Here is a 16,496-nt window from a genome sequence, read left to right on the forward strand (position 1 = left end):
AGATGCTGGAAATCTGAAATAAAAATAGAAAGTGCTGGAAAAACTCAGCAGCTCTGGCAGTACCTGTGGAGTGAGAAACAGAGTTAACATTTCAAGTCCGTATGACTCTTCAAAACTCCTTTGTGCTGCGTACGACTCCAACCAATGGAGATTTTTCCCCTGGTTCGCAGAGACTCCAGTTTTGCTTGGGCTCCTTGATGTCGCACTCGATCAAATGCTGCTGTCAGGGCAGTCACTCTCACCTCACCCCTGGAGTTCAGCTCTTTTGTCCATGTTTGGAATAAGGCTGTAATGAGGTCAGGAGCTGAGTCCTCCTGGCAGAACCCAAATTAAGCAACAGTGAGCAGGTTATTGCTGATTAAGTGCTGCCTGATAGCACTGTTGATGACCTCTTCCATCACTTTGCTGATGGGGCGGTAATTGGCTGGGTTGGATTTTTCCTGCTTTTTGTGTACAGGACATACCTGGGCAATTTTCCACATAGCTGGGTAGATGCCAGTGTTGTAGCTGTACTGGAACAGCTTGGCTAGAGACGCAGCAAGTTCTGGAGCACAAGTCTTCAGTACTTTTGCCGGAATATTGTCAGGGCCCATAGCCATCTGGGGAGGCGGGGCTTCCTGATGAGAGTCCTGATTGGACATCTAGCATCTGAATAGCTCTCTGTAATAAAATTTATCTGTTTCTTGCTGAAACCTGTCTGGTCCGTCAAGTCAATACATTTGATGACGAGGGTAAAATATCTGTGACGCTGCACCTTGTCTTGTTAATGTGAGTACATCGAACCTTAAGAAAAAGAAAAGAATACTCACCAGTCATGCCGCTCTTCAGCAGAATTGATCCTTACGATGTGATTACAGAAGACTGGAGCCAGTATGGAGGGCGCCTTGGTTTTTATTTTGTAGAGAATTAAATTACCGCAGAGGAAAAGCAGAACGCAATCCTTTTGAGTGTATGTGGTAGCAAGACAGCCTGACAGCCCTGAATGGGCCCAATTCGAAGTCCTTTAATGAATTAGTGAAAACACAATTCCAGCCAAAGCCATCTGCAATAATGCAACAGCTTAAGTTTAATTTCAGAGTTAGGGCCCCAGGAGAGTCCCTCACAACCTATGCAGCAAAGCTGAAGCAGTTGACTGAACACTGTGACTTCGGGGACACACTAAATGATACGCTGCGGGACTGATTAGTTTGTGGAGTTCAGGATGACACCATTCAGTGCCATTTACTCACAAAGGCCGACGTCGATTTGAAGTGCGCCCTGAAAATGACCCTTGCCATGGAAAGCGCTGTGAGAGACTCGCAGGCTTTACAACACATACAACATGGTGCTGTTCTTCATGTGGGATGGGAACCTACCACCAGGCGTGGCACGAGAACCAGACCCACAGCATCGAAGCGAGAGGCAATGTCTGCTGTTAGAAACATGAAAAGGCCTGGAAGAAACACTTCAGCAGTGACTCGAAGGTTAATTTGTTATAGATATGGGGGTGACCACGGACCGGACACCTGCAGATTCAAGGAGGCAGAATGCTGTTACTGCCATAAGAAAGGTCATGTAGTAAGGAAATGCAGGGCAAAGTCGAAACAGCCAGTAAAACAGCGAACCAACATGACTGAGTTAAAAAATACAGTAGAACATGAAGCTGCCAATGTCAACATCTATTCCCTGTATAACGTCACTGTTGTAAAAACCGAACCTATCACTGTCACAATCCAAGTTAATGGGAAGACACTAATAAAGGAGTTTGATATAGGAGCCTCAGCCACAGTGGTGGGAGAGCACATATTTAAATACTTGAATGAATGTACCCAGTCACCAAATCTGGAGCAGATCAACGTTAAATTGAAGACATACACTGGAGAATCTATACAGGTAAAGGGCATCGCCACAGTACCAGTGTCTTATAGGCAACTGACAGCCCAGCTTCCAGTGATAATAGTGACTGGAGAAGGACCTAGTCTTCTGGGCTGAGACTGCTTACAGAAAATCAAGTTTGACTGGTCTGAAATATTTCACCTGGAAACCAGAGGAGTTCCTGAATTGCTAAGGAAATACGACAGTGTATTTCAGGACAAATTAGGCAAGTTAAAAGGCCTGCAAACAAAAATATATGTGGATCCTGAGGCGACACCACGTTTGTTTAAAGGCAGACCTGTGCCTTATGTATTGAAGGAGAAGGTGGATGCAGGACTGCGCTGGTTAGAAAAGTTGGCCATCATCCAACCCGTCCAATTCTTGGAATGTGCCGCACCCATAGTTCCAGTGGTGAAGCCTGACCAAACCATACACATTTGTGAGGACTATAAGTTTACTGTAAACAAGGCAGCCAAACTAGATAAGTAGCCCATTCCAAGGATAGATAACTTATATGCAAAGCTAACTGGAGGCAAATCCTATACAAAATTGGATATGAGCCATGCTTACCAACAATTAGAGATGGATAGCACGTCTAGAGGATACGTGACTATTAACACACACAAGGGTCTTTATCAATATACTCGCCTACCCTTTGCAGTATTGTCTGCATGTTCAATCTCCCAAAGGACAATGGAGAGTCTTTTACAAGGACTTCCCCAGAGTGATAGCATACCTAGATGATGTTCTGATCACAGGGTCAACTGTGTCTGGACGCTTGGCCAACCTAGAGGAGGTGCTAAGAAGATTCATGGAAGTTGGTTGTATGATTAAAGAAAGAAAAATGTACATTTCAAGCACCAAAAGTTACTGGCGCTTCTGATATGCCTTCCTTCTTCCTTAACCAAGGTTTCCTACCCACTGTGGTTGACAGGGCCCTCAACTGTGTCCGACCCATCTCCCGCGCCTCTACCCTCACACGTTCCTCTCCCTCCAAGACACATGATGGGACTCCCCTTTTCACCCCACCAGACTTCACATTCAAAGGGTCATCCTCCAACAATTCCCCATGTTGCCATCACCAAACACATCTTCCCCTCACCCCTTCTGTCAGCATTCAGTAGGGACCATTCCCTCCAGGACACTCTGGTCCACTCCTCCATCACTCCCAACACCTCATCCCCTTCCCAAGACACCTTCCCATGCAATCGCAGAAGATGCAACACCTGCCCCTTTACCTCCTCCCTCCTCACCGTCCAAGGGCCCAAACACTCCTTTCATGTGAAGCAGCACTTCACTTGTACCTCCTTCAATTTGGCTGCTGCATTCGCTGCACCCAATGCGGTCTCCTCTGCATTGGAAAGACCAAATGTAGACTGGGTGACCGCTTTGTGGAACACTTTCGGTTTGTCCGCAAGCCTGACCCAGACCTTCCTGTTGCTTTCCATTTCAACACACCATCCTCATGCCCAAATGTCTGCCCTTGGCCTGCTGCAATGTTCCAGTGAAGCCCAGTGCAAACTGGAGGAACAGCATCTCATCTACTGACTAGGCACTTTAAAGCCTTCTGGACTTAACGTTGAGTTCAACAACTTCAGACCATGAACTCTCTCTTCTATCTTCAACCCTTTTTTAATCCCCAATTTTAAACATTTATTTTTATTTTTTATCCACTTATTTTCATTTTTATTCATTTATTCAGTGTTTTATCCTCCTTTTTTGTCCCACTTTTATCCCTTTTTCCATCCTTTATCCACAACCACCCACTGCCCCCGCCCCCACCCCACCCCCAAAAAGGCCATCTGTTACTTTTTCCACGTTGATCTTTCACAGAGTGCTGACCCTTGTTCTGCTATTAACACATGCTGCTTACTTACCTTTATGCCACTATCAGCACCTCCTTTAGTCCTTACCACTACCATTAACACTCCCTTTGTCTTTTCGTCCATGACATCTTTGTCAGTCTCTCCTTAGCCCCCACCTATCGCTGGTCTTCTATTTAGCTTCACCTGCATCACCTGCCTTAAAAAGTATAAATTCCATCACATTTCTACCTCTCTTTAGCAGTGAAGAAGAGTCATACAGGCTTGAAACATTAATTCCGTTTCTCTCTCCTCAGATGCTGTCAGACCTACAACTAAACTCAAGCCCTTCCTGGGTATGATCAACTGCTATAGCCGCCTCTCGCCAAACTTATCAACTGTATTGGCACCATTGCACTTATTGTTAAAAGAGAATCGCTGCCAGCTATGGAATTCACAACAGGAAGAAGCCTTTGTGAAAGTAAAGAAACTGTAGCATTTGTCGTGTTTATTGGTGCACTACAACCCATGGAAAGAATTGGTATCAACATGTGATGCTTCTCCTTATGGTGTAGGAGCTGTGTCATCACATAATGAAAAATGGATCAGAAAGGCCCACTGGCTATGTCTCGAGAACCCTCTCCACAGCTGGAAAGGGTTATTCCCAGATAGAAAAGGAAGGTTTATCGGTGATATTTGGAGTGAAGAGATTCCACCAGTACCAGGACAACATTTCACCATCGTGTCACCACGATGCTTAAGATGCTTAAGGGCATCTCTAACCAGTATTCAGTTCTGAATTCTGGTGAGGGCAATTATAGCTCTGGGGGCTACAGCCAGAGCCAAGTCCATGACACCATTGGTGGGCCAACTGTACAGGAGCAAGAGGAAGGTTAGAAAGGCGATAGGTACAGTGTTGAAGAGTTAGGGGACAGACAGGCAGTTGCAGGATGGTGTGTTGTCTCCCTGGTGCCATTGTCAAGGATATTATTGAGGGGGCAGGGTGAATAGCCAGAAGTCATGGTCCATGTTGGTACCAATGATCTTGATAGAAAGAAGTTTGAGGTCCTGCAGTCAAATTTTAGAGGGCCAGGAAAGAAATTTAAAAAGTAGGACCTCACGGTAATCTATGGATTATTCTGTGCCATGCACTGATGAGTGCAAAAATGAGAGGGTAGTGCAGAAGAATATGTGACTGGAGAGCTGGTGCAAGATGGAGGGCTTTGGATTCCTGAGGCTGAGTTTGTGGGAAGTGGGACCTGTATAAGCCAATTGAGTTGCACTTCAACAGGGCTGGGGCAAATCTTGTGGTCCGGAGGTTTGTGGAGACTTTGGGGATGGTATAAATAGACGTGGTGGGAACATGGATGTAGATTCAGAAGGTGAAAAGAAAAGCTGGGAAGGGATGACAGAAAATTAGCAAGCAAGTATGGAAGGCAGAGAAAACAAAAGCTGGACAAATAGATAACAAATTAATTATTCAGTGATGAGAAACCTAGGGCTGAATTTTGCCACTGGCGAGCAGGGGGGCGGGGCCCGCTCGCTGATGGCAAAATGACGTGGGATGATGTTGGGGGAACTCCTGATGTCATCCGGCCCCTGTTAAATTTTCAGGAAAGCGGCCCACAGCAAAATCAGCTGCAGGCCCACCGACCTGTCAATGGCCAATTGAGGCCACTGACAGGATCATTTAAACAATTAAAGGACCTGCCCGTCCAACCTTAAGGTTAGTGGGCAGGCCAGGAGCCCCGGCGGGAATAGAAAAAACATGAAACCTCATCCAGTGGCGGGATGAGGTTTCATGGAGGGTTTAAAAATCTTTAATAAAGTTTGAGTGAAATTTATTAACATGTCCCATCTTATGTGACATTGTCACATGAGGGGGACATGTAAGGGTTTTATTATTTTTCTATTTCGAATGTTTATACAACTGTCAGTGATCTCTCTGAGGCTGCACTTAGCCTCAGGGAGATGTGCGCTCTTTCATGCGCATGCGCAAAAGAGCACACTCTCACATTTGGGGAATCCTCCCCCACCCGCACAGGGAGCGCATCCCGCCGGACATCACGCTGGGCAGGCCTTAATTGGCCTGCCCACTTAAAATGATAGCGGGGCCCGCTTCTCCGGCGGGGATCGGTTCCCTGCCTGCCGGAGATTGGGTCAGGCCCGCCCGCCGGACAGGCAGAAAATTCTGCCCCTTGTGTTGAAGTATATACCATTAGTGAATAAGGCAGATAAACTGAGAAATAGAACTGAGAAAGCTAAACACTCGGAAGTATGATATTATAACTATCACTGAAATATGGATTAGAGGAGGGCAGAAGTGGCAGTTCAACATTCCAGGTTCCAGGGTTTTCAGATGAGGCAGAGTGGGATTAAGAAAGGAGCAAGGTTGCAATCTTGGTGAAAGACTGGAGAGTAAAAAAGCATAGTGTGAGTACAGAGTGTGTGTCTGGAAGTGACTCATGTCAGAAAATGAATATGAACTACATAAAGAACATCTGTGACCACAAAATCTTCAACTCTCTCTAATAGTACCGACTTGACAGAACTGTGGAAATGGAGGCTATAGCTCGAATAGATTAGATGATAAAATAAAAGCCACAGAACAGTCTTGAAACGGAATTGGGTGCTGAAATCTTCATAATCATGAAGTTTTGGTGGCAGCCAATAAACTTGAGGATAAATGAACAAGATGTAATGGAGGAAAAAGCACTTGGAGTGCACAAAGGTTCCAGCTCAGTGATCCTTCATTCCAATGGCACCAAATATATAAGTACATTCATGAAAAAGCTCCTGCTAAAGAAGCAAACACCTTACAGTGGACATATGTTGCTTGACACTCTAACACAGAAAAGTCGTTGAAAGCTCAACTTCTTGTCTCAAATCAGTAGTGCTGCAGACATGTTTGTAAAACAATGGGAGCAGGAATGCCTAGCTTTCAGCAGGAGTGAAAGGTAGTGATCCCAAACCTCTCATATCTCCTATCTCCCCAATCTTCGCAAAAAGGGTTTGGACTTAAAACTGGACTTGAAATGCAGCAAAGAGACAAAGCTGAAAGTGAGTGTGCTCTTGGCACTCCTGTTGCTAGTTCCTCTCGAATGCATGAGCCAGATCACCTTGCCATCCAGACCATGAATGGTATCTCCAGCATCTAGGGGGTTCCTCAGACTTGGGGTGGGGGGGGGAGTCCTGTGCTGTCTGCACTGCTCTCATTGGTCCCCAGCAGCTGGATGCTTGCTCCAGTTCCTCCACTGGTTCTCCATGAGGCACTGACATAGGCCTTGGGCCATTCTCTCAGCATCCTGCACCTTCTGCACACACTTCAAAGGGAAGCAAAACAAAAGGGGAGTTTAGTCGGAGATACCAGATAAGTGTTTACCAACTTTGTCCTACAGGTGGATTTGGGTGAAAATCTTTGAGGATGGGACTTATAAGACCAAAACGAGGCTAGTTTCTCAGGGGTCTGAAGAGCGGCTAGGTGATACAGGTGTTGTTTCGGATTGCCCCATGGCTGGAAGAGTAATATTAAAAAATCCTGTTAGCCCTTTGGCCATATATAATGGGGTGCAAATCAATCAACATAAAAGCAACATTTCTACAGGGAGATATTTTAGCCATTTCAGAAAGAGGCAGCAGATAAGTGCATTTGCCTGCTTGATCCCTGTGACTTGCTGACAGCTTGGGAAATGGGTCTGCTGCCTATTAAAGCCAGAATACTTGATTAAAACAGTACTTAATTACCTCTTAGAATACTTAAGTGGCTTACCTGACAGCTGCATGGAGTTTTCTGCTCTCCTTCAAACCTGCCTGAGTGAAATCCAGAAGTAGGTGAGATGAGAACCCAAACAAAGCCAGAAATAGCTGGAAAGACTCAGTAGGTCTGACAGCATCTGTGGAGGGGAAGACAGAGTTAACGTTTCGAGTCCATATGACTCTTCATCAAAACTAAAGAGAAATAGAAATGAGGTGAAATATAAGCTGTTTGAGGGGGATGGGATAGGTGGAGCTGGATAGAGGACCAGTGATAGGTGGAGGCATAGGAGAGATTGCCAAAGATGTCATAAACAAAAGGACAAAGGGGTGTTGTCGGTGGTGATATTAGCTAAAGGATGTGCTAATGGTGACATTAAGGGTAGAAAGCAGGATAAGCAAGTGACAGATGGCCATAGTGGGGGTGGGGTAGGGGGATGGGATCGAAATAGGCTGAAAAGTGGAGATAAAACAATGGATGGAAATAAATTTAAAAATAATAATAGAAATAGGTGGGAAAAGAAAAATATATTAAAAATATATAAATAATCAGAAAAAAGGGGGGATCGGAAAGGGGGTGGGGATGGAGGAGAGACCACACGGTCTGAAATTGTTGAATTCAATGTTAAGTCCAGAAGGCTGTAAAGTGCCTAATCGGAAGATGAGGTGCTGTTCCTTCAGTTTTCATTGAGCTTCACTGGAACATTGCAGCTGGCCAAGGACAGACATGTGGGCTTGAGAGCAGGGTGGGGTGTTGAAATGGCAAGCGACAGGAAGGTCTGGGTCATGCATGCGGACAGACCGAAACCCAGTCTGCGTTTGGTCTCTCCAATGTAGAGGAAACCGCATTGGGAGCAGCGAATGCAGTAGACTAAATTGAGGAAAGTGCAAATGAAATGCTGCTTCACTTGAAAGGAGTGTTTGGGCCTTTGGATGGTGAGGAGGGGGGAAGTAAAGGGGCAGGTGTTGCACTTTCTGCAGCTGCATAGGAAGGTGCTGTGGGAGGGGGTTGAAGTGTAGGGGATGAGAACCCAACTTGAAAACCACGTTTAAGGGATGGAACTTCCTGTATGCACCCAAACCCTAGCTCCCCTTGCCTGTATACAAAAAATAAAATTCCCTCTTAGCTTGGGAAGCTAGGAAAATGAAAACGGTTGTTCAAAGTACTCTGGCTGCTGGACCTGGGTGGAAATGTCCGGGCCTGCCAGTAGCAGGAAGCTTGGTGGGCAGGGGAACTTAACTCAGTGAGAGGCCAAAGAGGGGTTTCCTGACAGCAGACTGAACTTCAGCAATTATGTTCTCAGGTTTTCAAAGGCTGGTCAAGCGTCCTGACGAGCTATGTCAGTACGTCCTTTTGCAGGTCACACAGGCTCTTTCAAAGGCCAGCTCACTAGCATCAAGTTCCCACTCCAAATTAAATTCCCGCGAGTGACAAGTTGGAAAGTTCACATTCACCACTGCATATAAGAGGCAAGCACCTCATGAGGTCGGCTCCTTCCATGATTAATGGTGAGTTGCCACTGCATTGTCCACTTTTGGGGAGTGTCTGTAAGTGCGAGTCTATGCTTGAGGTCGTGTAGTGGCAGCACAAGCTGTGCGGAGGGTGACCAAGGGAGGAGGAAGGGTTAGTGGGGAAGGGCGGACCAGGGTCAGGCAAGGCTCGAAGGGATAATGCAGGCTGCCCACGCAGGGATAACGCAGGGTGTCAGGACAGGGAAAATGCAGGGTGTCCGGGGAGGGTTAGTGCAGGGTGGACGGGGAGGGTGAGTGCAGGGTGTCCAGGGAAGATTGGTGCAGGGTGTCCGGGGAGGGTTGGTGCAGGGTGTCTGGGGAAGGTTAGTGCAGGGTGTCCGGGGAAGATTGGTGCAAGGTGTCCACGGAGGGTTAGTGCAGGGTGTCCGGGGAAGGTTAGTGCAGGGTGTCCGGGGAAGGTTATTGCAGGGTGCCCGGGGAGTGAGAGTGCAGGGTGTCCGGGGAAGGTTAGTGCAGGGTGTCCGGGGAGGGTTAGTGCAGGGTGTCAGGGGAGGGTTAGTGCAGGGTGTCAGGGGAGGGTTAGTGCAGGGTGTCTGGGAAAGGTTAGTGCAGTGTGTCTGGGAAAGTTTAGTGCAGGGTGTCCAGGGAGTGAGCGTGCAGGGTGTCTGGGGAGGGTTAGTGCAGGGTGTCTGGGGAAGGTTAGTGCAGGGTGTCCGGGGAGGGTTAGTGCAGGGTGTCCGGGAGGGTTAGTGCAGGGTGTCTGGGGAAGGTTAGTGCAGGGTGTCTGGGGAGGGTTAGTGCAGGGTGTACGGGGAGGGTTAGTGCAGGGGGTCTGGGGAAGGTTAGTGCAGGGTGTCCGGGGAGGGTTAGTGCAGGGTGTCCGGGGAGGGTTAGTGCAGGGTGTCCGGGGAGGGTTAGTGCAGGGTGTCCGGGGAGGGTTAGTGCAGGGTGTCCGGGAGGGTTAGTGCAGGGTGTCCGGGGAGTGAGCGTGCAGGGTGCCCGGGGAGGGTTAGTGCAGGGTGTCCGGGGAGGGTTAGTGCAGGGTGTCCGGGGAGGGTTAGTGCAGGGTGTCCGGGGAGGGATAGTGCAGGGTGTCTGGGGAGGGTTAGTGCAGGGTGTCTGGGGAGGGTTAGTGCAGGGTGTCTGGGGAGGGTTAGTGCAGGGTGTCTGGGGAGGGTTAGTGCAGGGTGTCCGGGGAAGGTTAGTGCAGGGTGTCCGGGGAGGGTTAGTGCAGGGTGTCAGGGAGGGTTAGTGCAGGGTGTCCGGTCACTGAGAGTGCAGGGTGTCCGGGGAGGGTTAGTGCAGGGTGTCCGGGGGGGGTTAGTGAAGGGTGTCCGGGGATTGAGCGTGCAGGGTGTCCGGGGAGTGAGCGTGCAGGGTGCCCGGGGAGGGTTAGTGCTGGGTGTCCGGGGAGGGTTAGTGCAGGGTGTCCGGGGAAGGTTAGTGCAGGGTGTCCGGGGAGGGTTAGTGCAGGGTGTCCAGGGAGGGATAGTGCACGGTGTCTGGGGAGGGTTAGTGCAGGGTGTCTGGGGAGGGTTAGTGCAGGGTGTCTGGGGAAGGTTAGTGCAGTGTGTCTGGGAAAGGTTAGTGCAGGGTGTCCGGGGAGGGTTAGTGCAGGGTTCCGGGAAAGGTTAGTGCCGTGTCTGGGGAAGGGTAGTGCAGGGTGTCCGGGGAAGGTTAGTGCAGGGTGTCAGGGGAATGAGAGTGCAGGGTATCCGGGGAGGGTTAGTGCAGGGTGTCTGGGGAAGGTTAGTGCAGGGTGTCCGGGGAGGGTTAGTGCAGGGTGTCCGGGGAGGGTTAGTGCAGGGTGTCGGGGGAGGGTTAGTGCAGGGTGTCGGGGGAGGGTTAGTGCAGGGTGTCCGGGGAGGGTTAGTGCAGGGTGTCCGGGGAGGGTTAGTGCAGGGTGTCCGGGGAGGGTTAGTGCAGGGTGTCCGGGGAGGGTTAGTGCAGGGTGTCCGGGAGGTTTAGTGCAGGGTGTCTGGGGAAGGAGAGTGCAGGGTGTCCGGGGAGTGAGAGTGCAGGGTGTCCGGGGAGTGAGAGTGCAGGGTGTCCGGGGAGTGAGAGTGCAGGGTGTCCGGGGAGTGAGGGTGCAGGGTGTCCCGGGAGTGAGGGTGCAGGGTGTCCGGGGAGTGAGAGTGCAGGTTGTCCGGGGAGTGAGAACGCAGGGTGTCCGGGGAGTGAGAACGCAGGGTGTCCGGGGAGTGAGAACGCAGGGTGACCGGGGAGTGAGAACGCAGGGTGTCCGGGGAGTGAGAACGCAGGGTGTCCGGGGAGTGAGAGTGCAGGGTGTCCGGGGAGTGAGAGTGCAGGGTGTCCGGGGAGTGAGAGTGCAGGGTGTCCGGGGAGTGAGAGTGCAGGGTGTCCGGGGAGTGAGAGTGCAGGGTGTCCGGGGAGTGAGAGTGCAGGGTGTCCGGGGAGTGAGAGTGCAGGGTGTCCGGGGAGTGAGAGTGCAGGGTGTCCGGGGAGTGAGAGTGCAGGGTGTCCGGGGAGTGAGAGTGCAGGGTGTCCGGGGAGTGAGAGTGCAGGGTGTCCGGGGAGTGAGAGTGCAGGGTGTCCGGGGAGTGAGAGTGCAGGGTGTCCGGGGAGTGAGAGTGCAGGGTGTCCGGGGAGTGAGAGTGCAGGGTGTCCGGGGAGTGAGAGTGCAGGGTGTCCGGGGAGTGAGAGTGCAGGGTGTCCGGGGAGTGAGAGTGCAGGGTGTCCGGGGAGTGAGAGTGCAGGGTGTCCGGGGAGTGAGAGTGCAGGGTGTCCGGGGAGTGAGAGTGCAGGGTGTCCGGGGAGTGAGAGTGCAGGGTGTCCGGGGAGTGAGAGTGCAGGGTGTCCGGGGAGTGAGAGTGCAGGGTGTCCGGGGAGTGAGAGTGCAGGGTGTCCGGGGAGTGAGAGTGCAGGGTGTCCGGGGAGTGAGAGTGCAGGGTGTCCGGGGAGTGAGAGTGCAGGGTGTCCGGGGAGTGAGAGTGCAGGGTGTCCGGGGAGTGAGAGTGCAGGGTGTCCGGGGAGTGAGAGTGCAGGGTGTCCGGGGAGTGAGAGTGCAGGGTGTCCGGGGAGTGAGAGTGCAGGGTGTCCGGGGAGTGAGAGTGCAGGGTGTCCGGGGAGTGAGAGTGCAGGGTGTCCGGGGAGTGAGAGTGCAGGGTGTCCGGGGAGTGAGAGTGCAGGGTGTCCGGGGAGTGAGAGTGCAGGGTGTCCGGGGAGTGAGAGTGCAGGGTGTCCGGGGAGTGAGAGTGCAGGGTGTCCGGGGAGTGAGAGTGCAGGGTGTCCGGGGAGTGAGAGTGCAGGGTGTCCGGGGAGTGAGAGTGCAGGGTGTCCGGGGAGTGAGAGTGCAGGGTGTCCGGGGAGTGAGAGTGCAGGGTGTCCGGGGAGTGAGAGTGCAGGGTGTCCGGGGAGTGAGAGTGCAGGGTGTCCGGGGAGTGAGAGTGCAGGGTGTCCGGGGAGTGAGAGTGCAGGGTGTCCGGGGAGTGAGAGTGCAGGGTGTCCGGGGAGTGAGAGTGCAGGGTGTCCGGGGAGTGAGAGTGCAGGGTGTCCGGGGAGTGAGAGTGCAGGGTGTCCGGGGAGTGAGAGTGCAGGGTGTCCGGGGAGGGAGAGTGCAGGGTGTCCGGGGAGGGAGAGTGCAGGGTGTCCGGGGAGGGAGAGTGCAGGGTGTCCGGGGAGGGAGAGTGCAGGGTGTCCGGGGAGGGAGAGTGCAGGGTGTCCGGGGAGGGAGAGTGCAGGGTGTCCGGGGAGGGAGAGTGCAGGGTGTCCGGGGAGGGAGAGTGCAGGGTGTCCGGGGAGGGAGAGTGCAGGGTGTCCGGGGAGGGAGAGTGCAGGGTGTCCGGGGAGGGAGAGTGCAGGGTGTCCGGGGAGTGAGAGTGCAGGGTGTCCGGGGAGTGAGAGTGCAGGGTGTCCGGGGAGTGAGAGTGCAGGGTGTCCGGGGAGTGAGAGTGCAGGGTGTCCGGGGAGTGAGAGTGCAGGGTGTCCGGGGAGTGAGAACGCAGGGTGTCCGGGGAGTGAGAACGCAGGGTGTCCGGGGAGTGAGAACGCAGGGTGTCCGGGGAGTGAGAACGCAGGGTGTCCGGGGAGTGAGAACGCAGGGTGTCCGGGGAGTGAGAACGCAGGGTGTCCGGGGAGTGAGAACGCAGGGTGTCCGGGGAGTGAGAACGCAGGGTGTCCGGGGAGTGAGAGTGCAGGGTGTCCGGGGAGTGAGAGCGCAGGGTGTCCGGGGAGTGAGAGCGCAGGGTGTCCGGGGAGTGAGAGCGCAGGGTGTCCGGGGAGTGAGAGCGCAGGGTGTCCGGGGAGTGAGAGTGCAGGGTGTCCGGGGAGTGAGAGCGCAGGGTGTCCGGGGAGGGAGAGTGCAGGGTGTCCGGGGAGTGAGAGTGCAGGGTGTCCGGGGAGTGAGAGTGCAGGGTGTCCGGGGAGTGAGAGTGCAGGGTGTCCGGGGAGTGAGAGTGCAGGGTGTCCGGGGAGTGAGAGTGCAGGGTGGCGGGGAGGGAGAGTGCAGGGTGTCCGGGGAGGGAGAGTGCAGGTTTTCCGGGGAGGGAGAGTGCAGGTTTTCCGGGGAGGGAGAGTTCATGGTGTCCGGGGAGGGAGAGTGCAGGGTCTCCGGGGAGGGAGAGTGCAGGGTGTCCGGGGAGGGAGAGTGCCGGGTGTCCGGGGAGGGAGAGTGCACGGTGTCCAGGGAGGGAGAGTGCAGGTTTCCCGGGGAGGGAGATTGCAGGGTGTCCGGGGAGGGAGAGTGCAGGGTGTCCAGGGAGGGAGAGTGCAGGGTGTCCGGGGAGGGAGAGTGCAGGGTGTCCGGGGAGGGAGAGTGCAGGGTGTCCTGGGAGGGAGAGTGCAGGGTGTCCTGGGAGGGAGAGTGCAGGGTGTCCGGGGAGGGAGAGTGCAGGGTGTCCGGGGAGGGAGAGTGCAGGGTGTCCGGGGAGGGAGAGTGCAGGGTGTCCGGGGAGGGAGAGTGCAGGGTATCTGGGGAGTGAGAGTGCAGGGTGTCCGGGGAGTGAGAGTTAAGGATGTCCGGGGAAAGTTAGTGCCGTGTCTGGGGAAGGTCAGTGCAGGTTTTCCGGGGAGGGAGAGTGCAGGGTGTCCGGGGAGGGTTAGTGCAGGGTGTCCGGGGATGGATAGTGCAGGGTGTCCGGGGAGGGTTAGTGCAGGGTTTCCGGGGAGGGTTAGTGCAGGGTTTCCGGGGAGGGAGAGTGCAGGGTGTCCGGGGAGGGAGAGTGCAGGGTGTCCGGGGAGGGAGAGTGCAGGGTGTCCGGGGAGGGAGAGTGCAGGGTGTCCGGGGAGGGAGAGTGCAGGGTGTCCGGGGAGGGAGAGTGCAGGGTGTCCGGGGAGTGAGACTGCAGGGTGTACGGGGATGGAGAGTGCAGGGTGTCTGGGGCGGGAGCCTGCAGTCTTTCCGGGGAGTGAGAGTGCAGGGTGTCCGGGGAGGGTTAGTGCAGGGTGCCCGGGGAGGGAGAGTGCAGGGTGTCCGGGGAGGGAGAGTGCAGGGTGTCCGGGGAGGGAGAGTGCAGGGTGTCCGGGGAGGGAGAGTGCAGGGTGTCCGGGGAGGGAGAGTGCAGGGTGTCCGGGGAGGGAGAGTGCAGGTTGTCCGGGGAGTGAGACTGCAGGGTGTACGGGGATGGAGAGTGCTGGGTGTCTGGGGCGGGAGCCTGCAGTCTTTCCGGGGAGTGAGAGTGCAGGGTGTCTGGGGAGGGTTAGTGCAGGGTGTCCGGGGAGGGAGAGTGCAGGGTGTCCGGGGAGGGAGAGTGCAGGGTGTCCGGGGAGGGAGAGTGCAGGGTGTCCGTGGAGGGAGAGTGCAGGGTGTCCGGGGAGGGAGAGTGCAGGGTGTCCGGGGAGGGAGAGTGCAGGTTGTCCGGGGCGGGAGAGTGCAGGGTGTCCGGGGAGGGAGAGTGCAGGGTGTCCCGGGAGGGAGAGTGCAGGGTGTCCGGGGAGGGAGAGTGCAGGGTGTCCGGGGAGGGAGAGTGCAGGGTGTCCGGGGAGGGAGAGTGCAGGGTGTCCGGGGAGGGAGAGTGCAGGGTGTCCGGGGAGGGAGAGTGCAGGTTGTCCGGGGAGGGAGAGTGCAGGGTGTCCGGGGAGGGAGAGTGCAGGGTGCCCTGGGAGGGAGAGTGCAGGGTGTCCTGGGAGGGAGAGTGCAGGGTGTCCTGGGAGGGAGAGTGCAGGGTGTCCTGGGAGGGAGAGTGCAGGGTGTCCGGGGAGGGAGAGTGCAGGGTGTCCGGGGAGGGAGAGTGCAGGGTGTCCGGGGAGGGAGAGTGCAGGGTGTCCGGGGAGGGAGAGTGCAGGGTGTCCGTGGAGGGAGAGTGCAGGGTCTCCATGGAGGGAGAGTGCAGGGTGTCCGGGGAGGGAGAGTGCCGGGTGTCCGGGGAGGGAGAGTGCAGGGTGTCCGGGGAGGGAGAGTGCAGGTTTCCCGGGGAGGGAGTTTGCAGGGTGTCCGGGGAGGGAGATTGCAGGGTGTCCGGGGAGGGAGAGTGCAGGGTGTCCGGGGAGGGAGAGTGCAGGGTGTCCGGGGAGGGAGAGTGCAGGGTGTCCTGGGAGGGAGAGTGCAGGGTGTCCGGGGAGGGAGAGTGCAGGGTGTCCGGGGAGGGAGAGTGCAGGGTGTCCGGGGAGTGAGAGTGCAGGGTGTCCGGGGAGTGAGAGTGCAGGGTGTCCGGGGAGTGAGAGTTAAGGATGTCCGTGGAAAGTTAGTGCCGTGTCTGGGGAAGGTCAGTGCAGGTTTTCCGGGGAGGGAGAGTGCAGGGTGTCCGGGGAGGGTTAGTGCAGGGTTTCCGGGGAGGGAGAGTGCAGGGTGTCCGGGGAGGGAGAGTGCAGGGTGTCCGGGGAGGGAGAGTGCAGGTTGTCCGGGGAGGGTGAGTGCAGGGTGTCCGGGGAGGGAGAGTGCAGGGTGTCCGGGGAGTGAGACTGCAGGGTGTACGGGGATGGAGAGTGCTGGGTGTCTGTGGCGGGAGCCTGCAGTCTTTCCGGGGAGTGAGAGTGCAGGGTGTCCGGGGAGGGTTAGTGCAGGGTGCCCGGGGAGCGAGTTTGCAGGGTGTCTGGGGAGGGTTAGTGCAGGGTGTCGTGGGAGGGTTAGTGCAGGGTGTCCGGGGAGTGAGAGTGCAGGGTGTCCGGGGAGTGAGAGTGCAGGGTGTCCGGGGAGTGAGAGTGCAGGGTGTCCGGGGAGTGAGAGTTAAGGATGTCCGGGGAAAGTTAGTGCCCTGTCTGGTGAAGGTTAGTGCAGGGTGTCCGGGGAGTGAGAGTGCAGGGTGTCTGGGGAGTGAGAGTGCAGGGTGTCCGGGGAGTGAGAGTGCAGGGTGTCCGGGGAGTGAGAGTGCAGGGTGTCCGGGGAGTGATAGTGCAGGGTGTCCGGGAGTGAGAGTGCAGGGTGTCCGGGGAGTGAGAGTGCAGGGTGTCCGGGGAGTGAGAGTGCAGGGTGTCCGGGGAGTGAGAGTGCAGGGTGTCCGGGGAGTGAGAGTGCAGGGTGTCCGGGGAGTGAGAGTGCAGGGTGTCCGGGGAGTGAGAGTGCAGGGTGTCCGGGGAGTGAGAGTGCAGGGTGTCCGGGGAGTGAGAGTGCAGGGTGTCCGGGGAGTGAGAGTGCAGGGTGTCCGGGGAGTGAGAGTGCAAGGTGTCCGGGGAGTGAGAGTGCAGGGTGTCCGGGGAGGGAGAGTGCAGGGTGTCCGG

The sequence above is a fragment of the Carcharodon carcharias genome, chromosome 20, assembly GCF_017639515.1.
Source record: "Carcharodon carcharias isolate sCarCar2 chromosome 20, sCarCar2.pri, whole genome shotgun sequence".
In the NCBI taxonomy this organism is placed as follows: domain Eukaryota; kingdom Metazoa; phylum Chordata; class Chondrichthyes; order Lamniformes; family Lamnidae; genus Carcharodon; species Carcharodon carcharias.